A 13,316-nucleotide genomic window follows, 5' to 3' on the forward strand; every position below is an offset into this window, starting at 1 on the left:
GAACCGTTTGATAGAGTTCTTGACTTAGCATTGAAGTATGAGGAAAAGAAGAAACAGTTTAAAGAAGGGAAGGCTAGGGTTAGAGAGACTTCCAGAGGGAGTCATTTCCAGTAGTGTGATGGGAACAAATACCGACCTTACGATCAAAGGCATGGGGGTCAGCAATTTTAGAGGCCACAGCAGCAAGGTAGTCAGGGAAATTTCTGGCCTCAGGGTAATTTCTGGCCTCAGGGCAATTTTCAGCCCCAAGGGCACTATTATCAGAGACAGGGTGGTCCGCACCCACAGGGTTATCATGGATAGCGGTAGCAGGTGCCACAGTTAGGTTATCGTCCCCCCGTACCTCAGTTAAAGGGGCCCTCACCTATCAAAGCAGTAGCATCTTAACCGATCAATATGAAGTGTTTTGGGTGTCAGCAGTTGGGACATATAATCAAGGATTGCTCTCAGAGACAACAGGCGCAACAAGGTCAGGCAGCTCCAGCCAGGGCATTTGCAGTGATGCTAGGAAATGACAAAGTGCAAGGTAATTTTAATCTTTTTCAAGAACCCATTAGAGTGCTTTTTGATACTAGTGCCTCTCATTCTTTCATATCTAGGCAGTTTGTAGAAAGAGAACACTTTGTAACTACCTCCTTATTAGAATTATTTGTGTTGAAACCTCTTTAGGAGGGGCATTTTCTCTTTATGAGATGTGTAAAGATTTTGAGATTGACTTTGCGGGCAGAGTCTTGTATGTGGACCTAATTGTTTTAGGGTTTGAGAGGTTTGTAATTATTTTGGGTATAGATTAGTTGCGAAAACACTTTGTGACTCTAGATTGTGCTGGAAAGACTATAAATATAGATATTCCCAGTATGCCATGGCTTACCTACACTTCTTGCGATAGAGAAGAGTCGGTAATGACAAGTTTTCTGTGCTCGGTAGAAATCCCTAAGCAGGATATTAGTGAGGTAGATGTGGTACGTGAGTTTGAGGATGTGTTTCAGGAGATACCTGGACCTCCACCTCGACGGGTAGTAGAATTTTGCATTGACTTAGTGCTGAGAGCTGCACCAATTTCTAAGGCGGCATACAGAATGACGCCTAGCAGCTAGAAGAGATGCTTCAGAAAGGGTTCACATGTTCAAGTAACTCCCCGTGGGGAGCACCCGTGATCTTTGTCTCCAAGAAAGATGGCACCCTCTGCATGTGCATAGATTATAGAGAGTTGAACAAGGTGACTATCAAGAACAAGTATCCGCTCCCTAGAATTGATGACTTATTTGATCAGTTAAAGGGGGCAGTTGTGTTCTCTTAGTTTGATCTCAGAACTAGTTACCATCAGATGGGTGTGTCAGAGGAAAGTATACCGCTCACTGCTTTTCAAACCCGGTATGGATTGTACGAATTTCCTGTAATGCCTTTTGGTTTGACCAATGCTCTTGCCTATTTCATGGACTTGATAAACAGAATTTTTCAACCATATCTAGATAAGTTTGTGATTATCTTCATAGATGATATTCTGGTGTATTCTAAGAATGAGGAAGAGCACAAAGAACACTTGAAAGTTGTGTTGCAGACTTTGAGGGAGTAGCAATTATACGTTAAGTTCAGTAAGTGACACTTTTGGGAGAAAGAAGTTCAGTTTTTGGGACATGTTGTGTCCAATCAGAAGATAACGGTAGATCTTGAGATAGTTGTTGCGGTCAAAGAATGGAAGTAGCCCACGAACTCTACTGAGGTGAGAAGTTTTTCGGACTAGCCGGTTATTATAGGAGATTTATAGAGAAGTTTTCCATTATTTCAGCACCCATGACCAAGTTGATCGGCAAGAATGTGAAGTTCTTATGGACAGATGATTGTGAGAAAGCTTTCCAAGAGTTAAAGCAGTGGTTGACTACAGCTCCGGTGTTTATTATACCAGTACAAGGGAAAAAGTTAGTTGTGCTTACTGATGCGAGTGGAACTGGGTTGGGATGTGTGTTGATGCAACATTAGAAGGTTGTATCTTATGCTTCTTGATAGTTAAAACCTCATGAGAGACGATACCCTACTCATGACTTAGAGCTGGCAGCAGTTATTTGTGTATTGAAAATGTGGCGACACTACTTATTTGGGGAGCGCTTGGAGTTATACACAGATTACAAGATCCCCAAATATCTTTTTTGCTCAAAAAGAGTTGAACATGAGGCAACAGAGGGGTTGAATGCATCAGTAGTTATGATTTTGAGATCCTTTACCACCCAGAGAAAGGAAATGTGGTCACAGATGCACTTAGTCGACAACATGAGGATTCGAGAATGGAAGTCTTTGGAGTTAATTTTGATGCATGATGTTTAACCAATAGAGAGTACTGAGAAGGCATATATTGGTAGTTAGATCGTGTAGCCGACGTTACTGGGTAAAGTTCGTCAGATGCAGAATTTAGATGGGTTTCTTGTCAGCAAGCTCGATGACCTTGTAGTGGATTTGATAGATGATTGTGCTACTGATTGGTCTGTGGGCTCAGATGGGGGATTGTAATTCAAGGATAGGTTGTGTATACCTAACATTGTTGAATTGAGGAAAGAGATTATGGATGATGCCCATAGGCCCCGATATACCATTCACATTAGTGGGCCTAAGATGTATCATGACTTGAAGAGGATGTTTTGGTAGGAAGGTATGAAGAAGGACATAAGAGAGTATGTTTCTCGATGTTATGCGTGTCAACAGGTTAAAGCAGAACACCAACGACCTTTTGGACTTTTGCAGCCTCTCAAGATCCCTACTTGGAAATGGGAGTACATCTCTACGGATTTTGTGGATGGATTGCCACGGTCTAAGTGAGGTAATGAATCTATTTGGGTGATAGTGGATCGACTCACCAAGTCTTCTCATTTTATTCCAATAAGTGTTCACCGAACTGCGGATAAACTGGCTAGGTCGTATATTCGGGAAGTGGTGCGACTTCATGGCGCACCAGTTTCTATAGTTTCGGATCATGATCTGTTGTTTGCGGCAGAGTTTTGGGAGAGTTTTCAGCATGCTTTGGGTGCTAGGTTAGACCTGAGCTTGGCTTATCATCCTCAGACGGATGGGCAAACTGAGCGGGTAAATCAGATCTTAGAAGATATGTTTAGAGCTTGTGTCATCGATCTTAGTGGTAGTTGGGAAGAACACTTGCCATTGGTGGAGTTTGCTTATAATAATAACTATCACTCCAGTATCGGGATGGCACCTTTCGAGACTTTGTATGGGAAGCCATGTCAATCACCTGCTTATTGGATGGAGGTAGGAGATATGCCATTGTTAGGGCTAAAGTTGGTGAGAGAGACCACAGAGAAGGTGAACATTATTCGGGAACATATTAAGACTGCACAGAGTCGTCAGAAGAGTTACGATGATAGAAAACGTAAGGGGGCTGAGTTGAATGTCGGAGATTTTGTGTTTTTTAAGGTTTCGCCGATGAAGTACTCATGCGGTTCGGAAAGAAGGAAAAGTTGGCACCTAGATTTGTGGGACCATAAGAGATCATTGAGAGGGTTGGTAATGTGGCCTACAAATTAGCCTTACTACCTGCTTTAGCTATGATTCGCAACGTGTTCCATGTATCTTTATTGCGGAAGTGTATGCAAAACCCTTCCCAAGTAGTATCACCAGAAGTGTTGGAGATTAATGATGATCTCACGTACGTGGAGCGACTGATTACTATTCTAGATCGGGATGTAAAGTAGTTACGGCGCAAGAAAGTGAACTTGGTGAAAGTGTAATGGAGGGAGGATGAGAACGATATCACTTGAGAATTGGAAGATAAAGTTCGGTGTATGCACCAGGAGCTTTTTTCTTAGTACTGTCTCCTATCGAATCTTGGGACGAGATTCTTTTAATGTGTGTATATTGTAGCGACCTTAATTTTTCGTAGGTCATTATTTATTATTATTACCTTATTTTATTTTTGACTTTATTAATTGCGTGGTTACATGAGAATCTAATGTATTGTTTAATTAATTTAATGTGTTATTTAATTATAGGTAATTAATCCAAATATTGATATATCTATATTGTTTATAAAAAAAAAAGGTGTTTATATATTGATAAAATATATATCATATTTATATTTTTATATATTGTATTTATGTTGTATTTTTATATTATAAATATAATAGTCAATAAGGTATAATAGCTATTAGGTTATATAATAAGTGATTAGGTTATAATCTAAGGAAAGAAAGAGGGTTTGTGGTGTGCGGCAACCGCTAGAGAGAGAGAGAGAGAGAGATTAATTCAGCAAAGAGGGAAAGCCACGAGAAGAAAGATAAGAGACGGCAAAGGGAGAAAGAGGAGAGGGAAGAAAAAGAAAGAGTTAGGGTTTTGTTTTATTGGCTCTATTAATTCTCCAAATATTTCTTTGATCTTCAAAAAAATATTATGAGTACAAAACTCACTTCTCTTGATTTATGTTTAATTCGTTGTTTTTATTTATTTATTTTTATTTATTTGATGTTAGTTTGATTTTTTATTTAGATGAAGATGATAAATTGATTTTAATTATTTTGATTAGTTGTATACGTCAGGTTTAGGGTTTTTATATATTTTTATTTTATGGTTGTAATCACACTCATAGTTATATGAAATTAAAATAAATTTAGAACCCATAGATAAATTCCTTATATTTCACCATGACTCCATTGGTTGTTGTTTTATTTGAGTGTTGATGAGAAAGAGTGTATAAAAAAAAAATGAGGATTATGAGATTTATTTAAATGTCTTAGGCTTAGCATTGTTATGTTTGTTTTCATGAGTAGATGAGAGATTGTATATATATATATATATATTGTTGCCTCGTTCTCATCGTTCTCAAGAGTAGACGAGTGCTTTGATTTACGTGCGTAAGTATATGCAAACCATCCGGGAAGAGTGGGTCAAACTCGAGACGATGTCTTCGTGCAAGTTTGGCTTCGGAGCGGTGTTAGGTATATGAGAGGCACATGGGATACATGTATAGGCCAGAAATGGAGGCCGAAGTGGTGGAGTTAAGATACAAAGAATTAAATATGAGTTTATTATTATAGCGTGAATTGTATTGATTTGTACATCTTGAAACAAATAATAATGGACCTCAATAAATTATGAAATTTGGACAAAGGCATGTATATGTAATTCTAGACAACTTTTGTATTTTAACTTTGTACTAAAAAGATCGCTTAGAACTTATAATCAGATGATATTGGTTATAGTAGTTTTTATTCATTTTAGCAATGCAGATTTTAGAGGCTGTTTTAACTCACGAAACGAGTTCATTTTTATTGGTTTCGAAAAAAATGAAGTAAAAAATTATTCTGAACACTTTTCGTGTTTTGAACTTTTTCTAAAAAAATCATCTTACAGCAGTTTCTTTTCGTTTTCAATTTTACATTTTTCGATTGAATTTCGTTTAGAATTTTCTATTAAGTTTTTCTTTCAACTTGTTCAGTTTCTACTAAATTTGTTCGCGTGGCATTTTATAAAATTTGATTCTGTACAACTTTTGTTCTTTGAGTTTTATTCGATTCGAATTATTTAAGTATGAAACAATATATTTTTATACTTCTTCAACAAATTACTTATAATTGAATTATATTAACTTTATTTTTTTTTTGCAGAATGGTAGGTCTTACAAACTTTTTATGCGGGTCTAACCCACCATATTTTTATTTTTATTTATTTTTATTTTATACTCAATTTATATTTAGTTGTGTACGGACAAGAAACTAAATGTCACCGTATTACAGGAAACTACCCATTCGTCTCGATGCAGATGGAACTACTTGTCTTGTCCCGTAACAAGAATTAAATGTATTTTTATTTGTGTTTAGTGGACACGTGGGTGTCAAATAATTGCACTCATACCAGTATACTTGTATACTAACCCGTTTTGTCTCTTGACATCTAGGATGTGTTCTACTTGAGCGCAACTGAGCTTTTTTTGCAGGATTAGTTAGGGCTACGGTGGTAGCGTGGAATAACTATAGTTATTGAACGTGTCTCTTAGATTTCTTTTGTTTTCTTGAGCTTAGGGTTGTATTTATTATTTTTTTTTATAACCTTAGTATTTTGACAATTTGACATTGTGAGTTATTTTTCAACTTTATATTATTTAAGTTGTTTTGACTAATTGTTACTTTAACGCTTGAGGTATTGGTTAGTTATGAAATTTACGATGGATGGTTTGGTTGGCGTTTTGTTAGTTTTTTTTTTAATCCCTCGTAATTTTTTTAGCATGGAATTTATTTAAACTTTATGGAGACGAGAACGTTTAGATTTTGTTTCACACTTAGGATTTGGATGATGGAATATTGATTAAGGTTTAGTCCTAATTTAATATTTAATTGTCCAAATTTTGGGGCGTGACAATTTATTTTTCCAAAAATAAAAAATGAAATATTCAAATGTTTTTTGCCCCAAAAGAATTAGTATAGGGTTAGACAAGCCCAACCTAACCTCACACCACGCACACGCCTCCAAGCCTAGCCTAGCCCAGCCTGCCCGACCGGACGGACGGCGGCAGCGATGCGTGCACATATGTTTGTTTTGGGTCCAATAGGTCTAGTCCACTTTGCCCATAACCTCACCCTTCCACAAAAACTTGGGTACCCCTTAAGGTCCTCCCTAAGTTCCAAACCCAAGCCTTATAAATCCACACAAAGTTTGTCTACCAAACCAATGTGGGACAAACCTTAATTCAACTTTCATGGAAATTTCATCAAGAACACCATTTCCATAGAGCTCACTTTGGCTTCAATTTTCCATTCACCCGATAATGATTTTGAGCAACCAAACATACTACGTGAATCACAACGCGACATAGAACACGTTACCACTTAGACCCATCAACTTTGGCGTACGAATCCCACCTAAAGATTAGACCAAAGTTTGGAAGAAAAAAAAATTGGTTTTTTCCCGAACCAATTTTTAAACCATTTCTAACAATTGAGCCCAAATTTTGAGTGGGACCCACACATCTTTTGGGGTGGGTCCAAAGAGGTTATGTGTTTCTTGCCATGTGGCGAGCCACATGGTACAAACGGTTCGTCAAAACCATTTATGAGTGAAAGGGAAGTTGACGTCATTTTTGGGTTTGTGGAATGGACAATTAAAGAAGTAAAATATGGGTTTCCTTAAAATGATAGTCCCACATTGAAAATTAAAGAGAACTTATGTGCGTATATAAGTTCTAGGTGGATACACTTAAGTTGGGCCCCAAGGGACACCCCAAGTTTGTAAAAGGGGGGAGTTATGGACAAAGTGAGCCTTAGCTCAAATCACCACACACGCGCGCGCCGCCGTTACTGTCCGGCCCGGCCCGGTGTGGGTTGTGGGTTGGGTCTTTACTTTAGTTTTTTGGATAAAATTTGTTTGAATTTTTTTCAAAAATTCTTATGGGAAAATTACTTTTTCTGGACGAAATTAATTCAGATTTTGTGCCAAATTCGAATTCAAATTTTTTGTCCAAAATTGTGCAACTTCCAGTCTGAAATTCCCAACAGATTAAACTGTTCTAAAAAGATTTGAATTGCCCAACAGTTTTGGACAGATTCAGTTTTTTCCCAACCAGATTTAAAATTGTTTTGCACCTGTTCCATTCGAATTCAAAGCTGTTTAGGTTTGAATTTCATACCTATTTGGCCCTATAAATACCAAGACTTTTCCAGCAATTGTTTAATTCTTTTTTCTTACCTTCCTTTGTGCTCTCTTGCATATATTTTCTACATATTATTTTAGGAAAATTTCTGAGAGTATAAAACATAGGTTTTGTTCGTCGTACAGATTATTTGGAGTGTTACTACAATTTGTATAAAGATCATTTTATCTTAGGAGATAGACATCATTTATCCGTAATCACCGAAGCGGGGCGAATCTGTCTTAAGGACAAAGTGTCACACACTTGACTTGATCAATTTTGTACTTTTTCATTTCAGTAAATAAATTTTGTAAGTAATTTATTTTTATTTGTTTGATTTGATTTCAAGTTATTTATTTTACACAGCAAATTGTTCCAACAACTATTTGGGATTTATTGACATTTCACCCAAAATTTAAAACCCATCTAATCCCAAAATAAGATAATTTCACCAATTAGTCCTACATATTTTTAATAGTTACTAAAAATCTTATTTTTTATTTTTAAATTTAAAGACACTACTAGGTCTCACCACCGTCAGACCATCGTCGGACTTCCATTCGATAGTTACTAGAAACTTGCTAGAATGTTCAACAACGCCAAAAAGTCAACAAAAAGTCGATAGAGTATTGCCGAATATTCACCGGAGTGTTCTAAATGTCACCGAAAGTCATCGGAATGTCTAGAACGTCACTGAACATCAAGAATATTGTTGGAGACTCACCGGAACGTCCAGAACATCTCCAAAAAAAGAAGAAGAAATGGAGAAATTAGAACTCAAACATAACAAAATTTAACTACATCCTCTCCATCATCACACACACAAAAACAAAAACGAAAAAAAAAAATCTTTATCATACAAAGCACATAATTTTGAATTTACAAAATTGTAAAAATTTAGAATTTGAATTTATTGCTCATTAAACTACATAATTTGCAGTTTCAAAATTGAAAAAAATTATCAATTTGCTTATTTGGAATTTATCAAAACACAATTTCATGTCGCGGCGGTGGTGATCTCAAACCAGTAGTGTAGACCGATCAGAACTCCACTCCGCGCGCGAGGGCGCGGATCATTGTTCATAGCTACTACAGTTCAGACTCATGTCACGGTTCTGAATCTAATCTCACAAAGTGTAATGTGAGACTGATAAATCACCAAAGAGTCCAAATCCGGCAAATCGTTTTGGAAAACAGATTTTTAATCGAGAAGTGTCAAACATAGACTGCTTTGCCAGATTTCAAAGTTGCCACATAAATATTTTGTTTTGGGAAATTTAGGAAACTCTGACTCGTGCCTAAGGCCACGTATCCGTCATCACCAAAGTTGCCTCGGCTCGGGAACTTGGGTACGAGAGGGGAAGGTCATGCAATGAGCACCCCCGCTCGCCCAATCAAAGATCGGGCTTTACTAACATGATATGTTATTTTTGAAAACACATGTATTCTTATTCCGGTTATCAATCTATCATTACTACGTGATGCACACAGCATACAAGTATAGACTAGATCGCCTAATTTGGAACAAAACATCTCATGTTTGTGCTTCGAAAATGATTTGAAGTTGTTACCCTCAAGTAGGCTAAGACGTGGATTTTGCCACCCCAAGTGGGCTTAGAAAACATGATGATTTTGCCACCCTCAAGTGGGCTTAAAATACACATTTCAATGAATTGTTCCAATTCAAGCAATCCAACCTTCATTCACAGGCATTCATGCAGTTATATCAGTAAAGCAAATAGCCTCATGGCAGTCACTTACACACATGCAAGGATGCTAAAGCTTAAACACTTACAGTGTACTCCGAGCCAAAAAGGAAGCTAGTTAGTAATCATTGCATGATCCTTGCTATGTTAAGAATGCCTAATGCAACACATGCAAAAAATGCAACTAAGATAGGCTCGGCTTTTCTAAGATGTCATATGAAATGCAACAATTGATACATATATTCAAATTGGAATTGAAATATAATGCAGTTTGTATGATGTGCCGAGCCCAGTGCATGCGAAACAGATGAATGAATGCAAACATGCGAAGCATAAGGATGCTAATTGAAATATGCCCTAAAACTAACCATCGAAAGTTGATAAGTAAAAGGGAGACAGAAATGGAGGTTAGAAGACATGCATCACACACACGCACACTTATTACAACAGTTGTGCCCTCTCGATGGAGGGTCCGAAAGAATAAGCTAAGCTAACTACACTAAGCTAAGCCATCTGACTAATCTAATTAATCTAATTAAACTAGTTATTACACAACAAAATGAATAACTAACTACAACTAATTATTACACAACTTTAACTAATTAACAAATTAACTAAGTTAACAACTAACTAAACACGTAAACTATATGAAGTAGGCTACCTCAACTCTGCCTTGAACAATAAAGGATGCATGCTCGGTCGCCTCGCTCGGAAATTCATTGCGATGCCCTAATTTGCCTCTGTATGCATTTGTTCTCAGAACTCTGCACAAAGCTCTACATAGCTTCTATTCCATCTTGGGGACTCCCAGAAGGGTGGCCGACCAGTTTATGGTGGTGTAGACCACCTGCCGACCAACCGACTTAGCTGGAGACGGCCAGCCAGTTTTACTGGTCTGCCGACCACTTTTTGCTGCACTCTTCCAGTTTACTGTAACAGAGAACAAGAAGGGGCATAGCAATGTATTTGCAAGATATGTGTGCACAACTACTCTCTCTATCATTTCTCAAGCTCAAGGGAGTGTGGTTCCCGACTCTCGGGCCACCAACCAAGCATCGCAAATGCATGGTGGTTGAGAACCCAAGATTGCACAATTAATATGGATGAATGCACAAAAAAAAACACATAAAGCCTCAAACTCTATCATGCATGATCAAGAGGGTCGGCGACCGAGAATTGAGGCACATTTCATCACTGAAAGTATGAAACGTCCCTCGTTTCTTATGTTTGGATTGACGTCCAATCCAAACATGCAATGCAACTCAAGCATACCAAAAACAATGCAATGCAACATGAGCATGCAAACACTATGCAATGTGACAACACACAAGCAACATGCAATGCAAGGGCCGTGTAATGCAATACTCAGTGGACCAAACCAACCTCAAACAAACCGCATGCATGCCAAGACAATGGCCAAAACATGCTGAAAATGAAGTCCGAAAGCAATACAAGCATGCATATACGTTGGCCTATTAACTAAGCATATGAGCATAACTCTCAAACATGATTAAGAAGTAACAAACATAGAAGTGTGACAACACTATATGCTCTGAAATCAGATATGAAAGGATGCCAAATCATTCAAATAACACAAATATAGCATGCAAGAGGGCCTAAGGCACAAAGCCACCAAGAGGGACTACACAAGAGGCATGCAATATATGGCATAAATGATGGAACCAATCATGGACAGAGCTCAAATAGGTCAACATAAGGACCAAAACATGTTGAGATGGGAGCTCAAGGGTCTAGGCATGCATGCATATACATTGGTTCCCAAACAAGGCAATAATGCACAACTCTTGAAAGGATTCAAAGATTGAAAAAGTGGGAACATGGCAATGCTATATGCTCTGAAATATCATGGTAGATGATGCCAAATCATGCACATGTCATAAATAAAGCATGCTATGGTGCTCAAAACTCAAAGCTAGCAAGGCCAATTGCACTACAACTATGCAATACATGAACCCTATGGCCAAGGCAACCCAAAACAGTCCTAGTGCATGTCAAAATGATGCTAAAACATGTATGGACTAGAGCCAAAACAAGCTAGCATGAAGGCATGAAGCATGGATTATGCAAGGCCAATAAGGAGGGTTACACTACACCTACCAAAACCAAGCATGAGATGGCATCACCAACAAAAATCAAAGTTATGGCATGTCAAAATAACACCAAAAATGCACTGAAATGGTGGCCCAAAAGCCTAGGCAAGATGGCATACACAATGGCTCATTTTTAAGGCATAAAGCACCAATCCTCCAAATCATTGAAAAAGTGAAAGATGTGAAGATATGGCAGTGAAACATGCTCTGAAACCACATATTAAATGATGTCAAATCATGCAAATAGCCCAAGCAATGCATGTTAGTGGACTCAATACACAAAGCTAGTAAGCAAGAATGCATTATGGCTATACAAAGCAATGCATGCATGACCAAAACAACATGAATCAGAGCTTAAGCATGGTAAAACATGAACAAAAGCTTCTTTGAGTAGAGCCAAAAGCATGCTAGAATGATGGTCTAAAGCATGACGCACGTTAGGCTAGATTGCAAGATTACACTACAAGTGTAGAATGCATGCAAGTGGTGACTCAACCAAGCTAAAAAAGAGCTAAGGCATGTTGAAACAACACCAAAAACCTACTGAGATAGACCTAAAACAAGCTTAGCAAACATGCTACAAGGCAAGCACACAAGACACAAGGAGAGGAGATGACCCCCCCTTCTTTTTGGGACCTCAAAACACACTTTCCACTGCTGAAATTCCTCTGAGTTTCAATGGTGAGAAGGCCAAAAAGAGGTGGTCCCAATGGCTTTAAAAGATAGCTCAAAACAAGGCAAAATAAGGCACCAAGGAGGGTAGACCACCCCCAACACAAACAAATCCTTAAACAACCATATCAAACACTTGAAAATAAATCTTTTTACAGTTGAGAGTCAAGCCAAAATAAGTATGCAAAGATGGCTAAAAAAGTAACCAAAACAAAGCTTAAAAAGGGGAAAAGGGGTTACCCTCGAAGCACTACAACAACAGCACCTTCTTCAGCCCAAAACTAGCTTTTATGACCCAAATACCACCTCCAAGAATCTCAGCTCAGAGATGGTGGTGTGTGGCTAGGAGTTGTGGTGCAAAAGTGAAGAAACAACACACTTTAAGGCGCAAATATAGAGAGAGAGAGAGAGAGAGAGAGAGAGAGAGAGAGACAAAGGACAGAGAGAGAGAGAGAGAGGAATATAAAGAGGGAGATATATGTATAGCCCTTATGGAATTTTTCTGAACCTGGAAAAGGGAGAGAGAGCCTCTCTCTTATAGAACTCCAAGCTTCAAGCTTCTTGGAGAAGCTAGAAGCTTGGTTAAATCCCTCTATATGGAGGATGCAATCTGTGCTCACTAGCTGGCACTGCTGGCATCCACAACATCTACAGAAAACACAGGAAAGCTTCCGACCAGTTGAAGTGGTCGGCCAGCTACTTGCACTGGTCGGTCAGCCAGTTTTCCTGGTCGGCAGGCAAAATTCTACTTTTCAGGTCCAATTTCAAATGGTCATAACTTCTTCATATGGACTCCTTTTCAGGTCATTCTTGTGTCCAAATTGAAGCCCCAGAAATAAGATTTCCAATGGTGGCAGCCTTGCATCAAAATTCCAATTGTGAAAAAAGTTATGCCAGTTTTGGTGAATCCGCTCAGTTTCGATCCTACCTGGATTCATGCCGAACTTCTCTCAAACTAGTTTGCTTCTCTCCTCTCCTCTTTTCTCCAACTCCAAACTCCTAAACAAGATGTTTTGAATTATTTTTCAGAGATTTCATCTCTCTTTCATTCATTTCCATTTTGTCCTTGCTTGGTTTACCGAAAAGCGTAACATTTAACAAAATGCGAGCGTCGAAACATCGTAGGAACTTCTTTTCAAAAATATTTTGAAAGAGAGGGTTTTAAGGTCTAAAATCTTTGGTCAACATAGCTTTGGTCCAAAA

The sequence above is a fragment of the Camellia sinensis genome, chromosome 12, assembly GCF_055761805.1.
Source record: "Camellia sinensis isolate YWXY chromosome 12, ASM5576180v1, whole genome shotgun sequence".
Taxonomy (NCBI): domain Eukaryota; kingdom Viridiplantae; phylum Streptophyta; class Magnoliopsida; order Ericales; family Theaceae; genus Camellia; species Camellia sinensis.